The 13010-nt window shown below is 36.3% G+C and overlaps 1 protein-coding gene across 2 annotated transcripts in view; it reads left to right on the forward strand.

Annotated features, from left to right (window-relative positions):
- PPP3CA (protein phosphatase 3 catalytic subunit alpha) overlaps positions 1-13010 on the forward strand; it is a 325113-nt gene that overhangs the window by 300540 nt on the left and 11563 nt on the right. The window lies entirely within an intron of this gene.

Here is a 13010-nt window from a genome sequence, read left to right on the forward strand (position 1 = left end):
GATAGTCTGGTTTTAATTTGGGTTTGTTATTCCCCAGTATATGTCAGCGAAGAACGAAGTCCAAGTAGATGTATCTCATTTAGTAGTTAATTCTCATTAATGAAGAAGACTAATTTCAGAGCACGGATTAGTAAGTGATTCCAAAGTGTGTGGAGTGGGGCGCAGAAAAGCTGACAGAAATCAAGCAATCTCCATCACAAAGCTTTCTTTACTGTTCAGTATTATAATAAGGAAGTCTGGAATAGCCTTAAAAGCCTAATGACAGTTTCATGAGTTAGAAATATTTATTTGGAACTTTCTTTTTGTCTAAAATCTTAGACTCTGAGATCACTATCTTATATATATGTATATGTACATATATGTAAGCAAATTATGTTTGAGACGGTGCTATGTGATAAGTCTGGCTAACAGGAAAGAACTGTGGAGGTAAAACTGAAATCCTGTAGAATAAGAAAGAAAAAATAATAAAAACTAATACATTTCAAGCCAAGTATAGTTTCAAGCTGCCCTGGAAAGACTTAGGACTAAATTAGAATTTATGTCTCTGCTTTCATCTAAAGGAATAAACCACATGGCGGAACTCTTGTCCTTTATCCACGTTTTTGCCTTATCCTAATGTTAACCACAGGCAAGTCACCGAATATGGAATCAGAGCAGTTTTTTGCATGCCTCTACGAAACCATGTAAATTGTATACAAGAAAATTATCTTCCATCATCTGCTTTGGATTATTAGATAATTCTTCAAATCTAATATCACAGGTTCCAGAGTGTCTCCCCACTGCTTTCTGTCTAACTTTAAAAAATTATGCAGAACGTTTTAAAGTGCGAAGTTGGAAATTAGTAGGACTTATGTGACATCTTACTGGTCCTTGAGGAATACCTCTTTAAGGACTCGGGTAAAGCATTTTCTACCAAAGATGTATTTGTTTGCCATGATGAGTGTCTGAGATGAATGTCATCTTAAAAACTCCCTTCTGCTTTGTGCGTCTGGCAGCACACATACGGAGAACCATTAGCTTAGAGCTCTTCCTATGGCTGTAATCACTGTCATTTCTGAGCAGCTGATTTCAGCATCTCACATTTCAGGTTCCCAATCTGAAGGAAAAAAAAAAATTATGTCCTATAATAATTGGCAGTTTGGGAGCAAAAGTATTACATTTAATATGAAAAAATTCAAAGAAATGTTTAGACATATTACCAAACAAGAGCTCTGAGGGCACAGTGGCCATATGATTCTTGTTCTATCAACTCTTAGCATAACCTGCCGTCATCTTAAAAGCTGTGTTTGAGAAAAAGCAAATACTTTTTCCAAGCTTGGAAAAATGCTTGGAGAAAGAACAAAGGATGAGTTGGGTTATAATTTAGAAACTGAATACAGTATTTCAAGGTTGAGGTGACTAGATTGGAACAGTGATAGTTTCAATAATAAAAGGAAGAGGGAGCTATTCCAGAGAGCGGCCAAGGACTTACAACTATGGAATCAGTGGGCAAAGGAAACCGAAGCAGGTTTGGATGGTTCAAACCTTGATACCTAGGAGGATGAGAACAGTTATGGAAAAACTTCATCCGTTTCAGGAGAAAGATGAGTTTAGTGTCGCAATCCCCAACCTTTTTGGCACCAGAAACCTGTTTCATGGAAGACAGTTTTTCCACGGGCCAGGGATGTGTGTGGGGGGGTGTTGGTGGGGGCGGGGGGAAGAGGCTGGTTTAAGGATGGTTCAAGCGCATCACGTTTATTCTGCACTTTATTTCCATTGTTATTATATCAGCTCCACCTCAGGTCATCAGGCATTAGATCCCGAAAGTTGGGAACCCCTGGTTTAGTGACAGACATGAGTTTGAGTAAAAGTGACATGGCTCTGGAAACATCCAAACAGGATTTGGAAATGGAGCCCTGGAATTTGGGAATGAAACTGGAGCAGGTGACTGAGGCTTTGTGTTAAAAGTCACAATTGAACCTACTAAGAGTCAAATGTGCCTCCAAAGTTACTGATGTGGAAGGAAACATCAGAAAATTGAGCACTGGTCAGGAAAAGTATCCCTTCTTTATGAAGCTGAAGAAAGACAAACAAATGAAATAGAGAAAAGAGTGATGAGGGAAAGACAGTGAGAACCAGGATTGTGGAGCAGTTCAAGCAGCAGCTGTTTAAAAATATTTGCACCAAATGCATAAAAATTACTATGAGATATAAATCTTACCAGAAAACCAGAAAATGAAATATTAGGCTGTCATTTGGTCAGATAAAAGATTATTGGAAAGAGGCAAATAGCAAAATTTGTTTAATGTTTATAATAGCTAAAACAGAAAACTGAAATCATTTTCTAAAAAGCCAAATACTAAAATAAAACTCAAAGCACTTCAATTTTTATATCATGGTATATTTCTATTTTATTTTCTATATTATTTTTAAATTTCTATATAAAATATTCATAGAATACCATATCTGTATATTCAGTGGTAAATAAACACATGGTCTCTGCCTTCATTGAGCTGAGAGTATAGTACAATAAGAAACCAATTTTAAATAGGTTGCTTTCACAGAGATTTAGATGGTTGGAGGAAGGAGTGTAAATTGGAATAAAATATTTGATAGTTGGAGGAAACGTAAGGACATCTTTCTTGTTCTCTTCTGATGAAGGAAAGAAAAACACTTTGTGTATTTTACTGTTTTAAGAAGTATGACCATGTGAGAAATCCATGTAATTTTTCCAAAAACTTACATGTCAAAGATGGATATCAGCTTATCAGTTTTAAGTTCTCGTATCTTTTTAAAAATACCTGAATTTGCATTATGTAATTAGAGAAAGGAAAGGAAGACATCTATAAAAAGAAAGACTAGTCAATATTTTGTAAAAGTCTTTGTGGTTGCTTGTCATACTTTTGTTAATTACTTTCCAGTTTATTGTTAATTTTTTAAAATTAATGTTTCAGTGTGTGATTTAGAGGCTAAATCAGTTTGGTCACATAAATGTATCCCTTGTACTTTGTTTCCTTCATAGTACAAGTAACTGCCTTTTTTCATCATGATTATGCTATAAAAAGGAAACAAAATTTATATCCAGTATATTATTAAAACTGAAACATGTCTAAAAATGTACACAGATATTTACTAGATACTAGGGTATAAATTCCCATCCATATATAGGGCTATTAATATTTGGGGGCCTGAACTACCAAACAAGATGCCTGGGTAGCCATCATAGTGTAGCCAGTATCATCAAGTCTGACTTTTTGTGATTATAATAATGAAAATCTTTTTAAATTGCCAACTTAAATGATATAATAACACAGATATTAAAGGTACTTTTTTCTCTTCTTAATACTACATGATTTTGCACAAATGAGTTTATTAGCTGGCATAATTTCACATTACAGAAAATGCAGACTTTGCAGAATGAACTAAACGTTATATACAGCTCTCTCCCTATTAATAAGTAAGTGTGTTAGTTGCTCAATCATGTCCAACTCTCTGCAGCCCCATAGACCATAGCTTGCCAGGCTCCTCTGTCCATGGGATTCTGTAGGCAAGAATACTGCAGTGGGTTGCCATTTCCTTCTCCAGGGGATTTTCCTGACCCAGGGATTGAACCTGGGTCTCCTACATTGCAGGCAGATGCTTTAACCTGTGAGACACCAGGGAAGCACCACTTTCTTTGTAGTAAAGCATTTTGTGGGTCCAACTTCTTAATCTGAAGATTGTACTTAGAATAATTACTAATTGATTGAACAATGGCAGAGTTGTTATAAGTCCAAGGTTTGTAAAACATTCTCTTTATAGTTGTTTGATCTCAAGTGGCATGTTTAAAGGCTATATGAAAAGCTTTAATAAATGCTCAGAAAATCTAAAGTTTAAAAATATTTTTCTATCAGGGTAGTCTACTCTTGCTCTCCTAAAAATCAACTTTTCCCCTTCGTTTTTACTCTTAGCTTATGAGAAGCTATGACATTTCATCCAGTTTTTCTCAGAATTTTAAAGAAACAGAAATCTTGATTTTTATTTGGTCGCCCATCTTTGTGGAATGGTCTTTTTTTTTTTTTTTTGACTCAAGGCCATTAGCATCCTGGCTTCTATTCTTCCCTAGTGAACTAACATCGTCTGCGGTCCGGCCTTTAGCCAGTGTTTAGCACAAAACACAACTGAGGCCACCAACTAGGCAATTTGATATTAATGAAGATCACACGATCGGCCTTTTAATTTACAGTGAGAAATGCTACTGTTAGAAGAACTGGACTGTTCACCTCTGCACAAGCATTTGCTTCTTAATATAAAGAAAAGACATTTTTGAGTATCATGTATCAAAGATCTGTGCTAAGTGCTTCAGCAGGTAGCATGGTACCTGGCACTGGTCTAAATGCATTCTTCCAGCATTTAGTATGTATGCCCAATTAGGTCCTTAATAAGTACATTGTTCAACTGTTATATCCTCATGTATATTCAGAATAATCCTTGATAGGTTAAACATCCAGGCATTATGAGTGTTTCTTCTATAGGCAATACATCTCCATTATTAGCTTGACACTTGTTATTTCATCTTATTTTGCTTTTATTTTCATTGTCAGTTCATAAAATCGATGCATGTCTGTTATGATAATGAAGTCAATCCAAAATGGCATTTCACATGCTACTAGTTTCCACTTGGGCAAATATAGATAAACTGAAATGTCCTCTGTAAGGCATAAGCTGAATATGTGAGAGTATCTCAAAAAATAACCAAGCTTCCTAATCTAAAGTCTAATTTTTACCCAAGTTATAATTATGCTTATAGCCAATTTCTGCAGCTATACCAGGGAATCATTGAACAGATGGAACACAGTGTCTCAGAGAACAAAAGTCCGTGGAATCAAATTAACACTTGGAAATGAAAGTAGCTTTTAACTATGTATTTAAGATAACCAAATAATGACAGTTATTTGACATTTAGGAGTAGTCTGTACATTTTTAAGACTTCCTATCCAAAGAATCCAGTTATGTTTTATGACAAGAGAAATTAGAATAAATATTCTAGACTGTGCTGGCCTTTTTAAAAATCCGCTACACAGGAGAGTCTTTTTATTTAAAAAATATACATATTTTCAAGGATCCTCTGACGCTTTCAAAATGATATGTAAGACAGACTAGCCCTATGCCAAATATCACACCATTGTAGGGCCTATTACATGCTGAGATTTTAGTTGAGCTAAAAAACATATGGAAGAAATTCAGAATATGTGGTTTGGAGTGGTTTGGAACGAGTAGTCATTATGTCTCAATTTTATCACCTATAGATATTTGATATAGTATTGTTAGAATCAAAATTAGGTATTCCACGCATTTTAGGTTGTAGTCCTCAAAAAGATCAATTTTTACAGAGATTTTTTAATTTGTTATTTTGAAGGTGTTTTTCTCCAATAGAATAACCTACATAAGCACACACACAGCTATTATGGGAGGAGCAACACCTCCAATCTCATTGAACTAGGTTAAACCAGCACTGACCCTAAATGGATCAACAATGCAGGATTCTCCAGTTATGGCTGGTCAAGAAGATCTTCCAACAGCTATCACCTGTAGAAATTGGGTGATATAATTCTTGATAGAGCAGTTATCTTCATGCCAGAGTATTTGGACTACTGGGATTCCCCAAAGGGATTTCAAGAGGAGTAAGGGAATCCATTTTTACATCCTCAGCCTACATGTGTCTTCATTCCTAAAGACGATCAGCCTGGGACCTCATCAGATGCAAGCTCACTGCAGTCTTTCCTTTGCCACCTCCTCATTCATTCTCAGTTGCTTTTCTCTTATTTTAGCAGAAAGGCATGGGCCTCCCTATTAGTCACTGTGAACACTGCCCAGAGCACTAAAACTAAGAGACAATGGAAAAACTCAGTGCCTAGGAAGTCTCCTTAATCAAGGCAGTGTAACTGCCCTTTCATCCTTATCATTAAGGGATAGGTTCAATCAAATTATATCTCTGTGTTTTTTTTTAATATTCTTGAACATTGACCATATACTTGTGCTACTGGGTTCAGTTATGTACTTCTAATAATCGTGATTTTGATTACAAAAGAAGTTGTAAGACGTAAGGCCTCATTGTCTTAGGAAATTTTTTAAAATAAATTTAAAATTTTAAACATATCTTTTGGAAGAAAAGTATAATGTGATAAAATAGTGTATATAATATACTAAAGTAAAATCAGGAAAATCGAATGGAAATGCAATTTCAAAGAAAAAAGGACCAACATGAGAATTTTCTCTTTGAAAGGGTGATGATAGGATGACATTGCTGTGTTATTTATATACCACTGGTTTTTTTTTAAAAAGTAGTATTGTCAGTTCATTTTAAAATGGCAATGTTTACAACATTATGTATTCCACATAATTATTTAAACTTGGAGGTGAGAATAATATTCTTTGGGGGATAGTCTTTTGTAGATGCATAAGTGAAAACAAGGTAAAGATTGCATCATTATAGCCAGTTCATCAGAGTGGACACAGTTTCTCAGAGCTTATGATACTGTCCCTAATTCCCAGGACTCAAGTGCCTAGTGATATAGACAAATGTAGTGAAGCGCTTGTCAAGCTCACCACAGCCAAGGGCAAAACTGAGTAAATGTTTAAGTAATTTCTGTGCAATGTCACTTTGTTGAATATAGAAGCTCAAGACTTGTTATTGTTAAACTAGGTCAGAGAAAGAAACGACAAGAAAATAAGTTGTAGGCACATGGTTTGGCTCCAAGCCTTATGGGGGCCAGTTCGGAAAAAGTGTCCTCCCATAAATGATCATAAATGATGATTTCATCATCATTTGTCCAGAGCTATAAAGACAAATTATGCAAAGTTTTTAGACGCTTCTGAAGACATGCTCTGTCTTTGCGTGGTATCCTATTTCTAAAGTGCTGATTTTGGATGGAAACCTTTTGTCTTAAATGTACACAACAAAAGATCTTATTATCTCAACACCTTAGGCTTTGTTCCATCAATAACCTTTATTCAAATTCAGTAATTGCCCTATGTGTCGGAAAAATAAAACCTGGAGACATGTCTAAACTCTGCTTAAAAGTAATGAATCATAATAAAATTTTACTTTCCAGTGGCATAAGTTTCTTATAGAGAGGGACTTCATTTCCCTTAACAAATTTGAAAAAGTGAGTTTTCTATATTATTTTCTGATTTTGAATTAAAAGATTTAAGATATTTGAAGCCTATCAGTAAGAATATAGTTCTTAAACTATATCTTTCTTCTGAAAAAGTGTGAGATGTTAATATATATACACTCCTTTTAATATAATGTATTTGATTTAAAGACATGTGCTATGGATACACTTGTTAAAAGTCATTCAAAGAAAGAAGCCTAAATAATAAAACATTTGAGGCCAGTGTAAAAATGAAGTTGAACTGTCCCAGTACTTTCTCCATTAAATATTAAGCACTCAATTTTTTGAAAACAGCTTTTTTACCTTCTAATAATACGAAAATATTCCTATTTTATAAGATATTTAAGTGTAAAACTTTTATGTAGCTCATCATTTTCACTTCTTACAGTTTCAAAAAGGTATCAGAAGCAATTAGATTCTGTTGAATTGGGCTTAATCAACAAAATCTTAGCAGTCCAGATTCCCCCGGCACCTGGTTGGAGAAGAGCAGGGATGGAGGTCACGGCACTGAGGACTTTTCTTCCTGACTGCCTTTGTTGAGTTCATGCATCCTTCATGTAACACAAAGAAAAGGAGGGATGGAGAGACTCCTGTTCTTAAAACTGCTATCTCGCTTTTCTCTCAAAAGCAAGCTTCTTCCAGATAAAATGGTGTGTTTGTTTTTTCTTTTTTTTTTTTCACATTTTATTATGAAATGTTTCAGACATAAAGGAATGTTGAAAGAATTGTATAGTCCTGTCCCCATCACTTACTTTTTACAATTAACATTTGGGTATATTTGCTTTGTCACAACTCTGTCTCTCTACCCAGCCATCAGTCTGTCTTTTTCTTTCTTTCTTTCTTTCTTTCTTTCTTTCTTTTTCTTTCTTTCTTTGGAAAAGGGGTGGGTAAGTGCAAAGTATGTTCTCTATACCTCTATGATGAGTACAAAAAGTGAAATGAAAGTGTTTGTTCCTTAGTCATGTCCAACTCTTTGAAACACCTTGAACTGTAGCCCACCAGGCTCCTCAGTCCGTGGAATTCTTCAGGCAAGAATACTGGAGTGTGTTGCCATGCCCTTCTCCAGGGGATCTTCCTGACCAAGGGACTGAACCCAGGTCTCCTGCATTGCAGCAGATTCTTTACCTTCTGAGCCACTGGGGCTTATATCTAAATGTTTTCTTTGTTCCTAGCACTACGCTAAAGCCTTTACAGTTTAGCCCCAGGCATGCCCTGCTTTTCTTCCCACACTACCCACACCCCAGTGTACCCAAACTCGATGTGTGCCAGACATCTCACCCATCATCTGAATATTTCATGGATTCTTGCAGCTTCCACATGTTTGAAAATTCTCGTCCTTCTGTGGAGGCTTTTCCCTCCTCTTTAACTCTTACTTATCCTTTAGGATCCTTCAGCTGTCACCATTTGGGTGAACATTTTCCTCCAGACAATTAACACCTACTTCCAGTGGTAAATGTTTAACAACCCATCACTGCAGAAAGAAAATGGCCCTTGTTTGTAGGACTTGCAGATTTTGTTGGTATAAATTCTCTTCCCTACCGCTGGTTTCAAGCTACGGACAGGAAGTTCGTTACTGAACAGGGAGTTTAAGAAGAGATGGGCTCAGTGCACTCTCTCCAGCTGACAGCAGCGCTCCCCACTCCACGGCCTCCTCCTCTCTCACCCTTGTCACTGTGTGCTGTTGGTAATCCAGTGATCTCCTAAAGCAGAAACCATGCTTCACTCCTATTTCTGTTGCTAGCTGTTAGCTCACGGCAGGCTATAGAATAACAAAGGATTCACAAGAACACGTAATGAATAATACATGATTTGGGTACTAAATTGTATTCTGTAGAGTACCTTCCACACTGCTGATTCAGTTAAAACAGGAATTACAGTAGTCACTCAATGGATGGATGGGAACAGCGAGCCATAGGGAGCTAGGGTCTGTAATGTGTGGCCGGTAGCGCGTGTGTTAGAACCTGTCTTTGCCCTGGCACTTGACCGCTCGTCGCTGTGAAGCTGCTGCAAGTTTCCAGTTCCCTTCAGAGCCTGTCAGCATTCACTCAGCAGGCCATTTGGCATAGGTACCTTCCAAACTCCACGAGGAGTCAGCAGGGCACTGAGTTAAGGTCAGGAAGGACACATGGTAAAAGCGGATCTTTAAAGATTCCCTTGGTCTGTACATTAACCTCTGAGGAAAATGGAGTGTGCCAGAGTGCCTAGCTTTTGAAAATAGTAGCATAATACCCCAGGCATAAAAGAAGATTAGAACTTAAAAGGTAAAGCAAGAGACAGGCCCCCCAAAAAAGTGATAATTATTTGAATGGAAACACAAAATGTAATTTTACTTAAAATTGCTCATCATTTTTAACCTTATGAAAGATTGCCTCTCAGTTTTGGACTTTCAAATTAAAATAAGTGATTATAGTCTTCTCTGAAAATTTGTTAACAGTAGTTGCCTATTAAAAATTGTTTAATGCTTGGGCTTCTTGGGCTTCCATGCTGGCTCAGATTGATAAAGAATCTGCCTGCAGTGCAGGAGACAGTGATCCACTGGTTGAGACTCTGCACTCCCAATACAGGGAGCACAGGTTCAATCCCTGGCTGGGGAATGAAGATCCGGCATGCTATATGTTTAACATAAAAAGTATTTTTTGTGCCCTCATTATTCCATATTCTGAATTTTAAGCTGAGCTACTGTGATACATTTCCACAACCTAAATAGAGTTAAGTTCCAAGAATGTTAAACGTGACATTGTATTTGCATGTCACAGCTAGTAAAAGTCTGAAAATGTGCATTTTTCCTTGACCTTTCTATAGAATTACAGACTGTTGAGGGTTTGCAATTGAGCCTAAGTATTTAAATAAGAGTTTTAATGAATAACAATACTAAATATGCAAGAACCTTTATATCTGAACTTAGTTCTATCCTGCTGTTGTTCAGCTTCTCTAAGTTTAATTACATATTAATTCAAATATTTTATTTGAATATTTCACATTTTCATGGGTTGTAAATGTGTAGTATTCGTTTTGATTTTGATTATGTGGAATATAGAGAAGGTAATTGCCCAGGATAAAGCTTTGAGATATTCACTTTTAAGGTGTCTTCTTACTGTTCTTTGCTTAAGTTCACTGACTTTTTGAGTAAATACATTTGAATTTTATAAAAGATGTACTAAAACCTCTTCCTTACCAGGGTTACTGAGAAATCTAGAGAGATAGCATCTCTTCATTAAGATAAATTACTTACCATTACCATATGCTGTGAATTACTGTTTGTTGGGAACACGGCCATGAATACATAAAGTATACCTGCTCGGTACCCTCTATAGTACTCTCCAGTAAGTCCCTAGGTCTGAAAAATAAGGAATCCTAAACTGGCTCTGTCAGAATGTTCTTTTACATTTAAAATTCCACAGTTATTTGAGCATTTTTCTGAGTTCCCTGGCTCATACTGAACTGAAAAGGACGGCTCTGCGTAATTTGTTTCTCTTCCTTTCCTGTTAGTTTCTTTGTTTTTGTTGCTGTTATGGTTTTTACAAGTCCTTTAATGAAAATGTTCTAAGAGATTAGCCTTCTCAGATACTTCTCACTTACTTGACTTGACTTTTCCCCCTTCTCATTCCTCTTAAATATACCCAATTACACTTCTAGACTACTCCTTGCTGCTTTTCTTGTTGTGCTGCTAAATATAGTCACCAGTTTTGGAGTCCTCCCACATGTTCCATTCCTTGTGTCTGTTGGATTGATTTTATGATCTGGCCATACTGTTTTTGGAGAGGGTCAGACTCTTTCCCCTTACTTAGCACATCATGACTTCTGACAGACAGGGTCAGTCAGACTGGGGAATATTAAGCCTAGGGTTGTAGTAGCACACCAGTTAGTCAGACTGATGCAGGATTTAACTGAACAACTAAAAAAAATATGTAGGAAAACCACTGTAAGGCGACTAATTGCTACCCCACATTTTTTCCCCCTTAACAAATGTCCTTTGGTAGTCTTAAATGTCCTTTAGTAGATCATAAATCATCTAAAATTTAAGCACAGAAGCTTTAAACTTTCAAATGGCCTCTAGGACAGGTTTTATGTAAAGAATCACAATTGGACATCATAGATAATAACTAAATATTATTAGAAACTCAGAATAAAGTTTTAGGGAGGGCCAATAAAGTTTTAGGCACACTCCATTTTCTCCTCCAAAATTCTGACCAATTAACAGACTTAATTAACAGAACCAATTATAAATGAGAATCCATGTTTCTACTTGGTTATCAGAAACACAAGATTGTAGCTTAGTCAAGCTATTCTGCCTGCAAATGAGTGAAATAAGTTTAAGTCCATATGGGAGAAAGCCATAAGTTCTGGTTTGAGAGATGAGTATTTTTTAACACCAAATAAAAATCCCATTATCTGGATGGACCACAGTAGATTCACCTACTAAAGGAAATCTTTCTTGCTTCCATTTTGGCAATTATGAACAAAATTAGTATAGACATCTGTGTACAGGAGTTTGTGTGGACATAAGTTTTCAACTCTCTTGGAAAAATACCAAGGAGCAAGAGACAGAACAAGCCTGTGTGCGTTTCAAGATCCTGCTAGCATCACTTTTGCTAATGTTGCTTTACCCAAAGCAAGACACGTGGCCACGCCCAGATTGGGAGTAGGGAAGTGATGGGGAAAAATAGATGCAAACCAGTTAGATGTGTTGGGGGATACCTTCTATGGTGTCATTGTCACTAGAGAAAAAGAAATAGACAAAAATAGGGGCTGGGTGAGGGCTTTTAAGTCAGAGAAAAGAGGAAACCAGCTCCCAGGTACACAGCTTCTAAGGTAGTATCACCTCTGACAAATTAACCCACCCAGAAGAAAAAAGTGACCCATTATATTTTCACTTCCTTGGGGTGAATAGAAAATCAGAGGCCTTTTTCTAGCCATTTCCAAATTGTGTGACTGTTGCTGTAAGTTTTCTTTCTTATAGAAGTGTTAGGTCAGTGATTAATTGTTTGGCCCTTATCAAACAATGAAAAGATTTCAAATCCAATTCTTAGAAGTCATAAGAAACAGCAAAAATATTTCCTTCAAAAAAAGGTCATAAAGCTTGGACTTACCATGAATTAAGAGATCAAAATGTATACCAATTATCACCTTTAGACCAGTCTCTGAACAAACTGTGTGATAACTGTTGAATTACAAACATTTCTGATATTATCTGATATGGTCTGCTAAGAATATTTTGTTATATTCCTATTAGTGGCAGTAGAATTAGAAAGAAAATCTGCTTGTATTAACACTTTCTACAAAGTCCCATATGTTTAAAAAGGATATCTTATCCCTTTTGGCTTCCCCAGTGGCTCAGCAGTAAAGAGCCTGCCTGCAATGCAGGAGACACAGGAGATTCGAGTTTGATCCCTAGGTTGGGAAGATTGCCTGGAAGAGGAAATGGCAACCTACTCCAGTATTCTTGCCTGGGAAATTCCATGGACAGAGGAGCCTGATAGGCTACAACAGTCCATAGGGTCCCAAACAGTCAGACATGACTGAGTGATTGAGCATGCATGCCATCCCTTTTACTTTGACATATAAAAATCTTAAAAAGAGAACTTGTTTTTTTCTGTTTTGCACTTCTTCAAACATTACCTTGAAAATTTAAAAAGAAATAAAATAGATTCACTAAAGATCATATAACATTATTCTAAAACTATATAAAAATATATAAAAAGCAAAAATGTTTATAATAACAGCAACCTATGTAGATTGACTTTTTTAAATTTGGAAAATGCAGTCAGTGGTAAAACTTAGACTTATGTGTAACTCTTCTACATAAGTGCTAAAATACAAACTATGTTCCACCCTCTCTCACTAAATCCAGTTCAGTAGTTTTCTGCTTTTTCT

The sequence above is a fragment of the Bos javanicus genome, chromosome 6 (genome assembly GCF_032452875.1).
Source record: "Bos javanicus breed banteng chromosome 6, ARS-OSU_banteng_1.0, whole genome shotgun sequence".
In the NCBI taxonomy this organism is placed as follows: domain Eukaryota; kingdom Metazoa; phylum Chordata; class Mammalia; order Artiodactyla; family Bovidae; genus Bos; species Bos javanicus.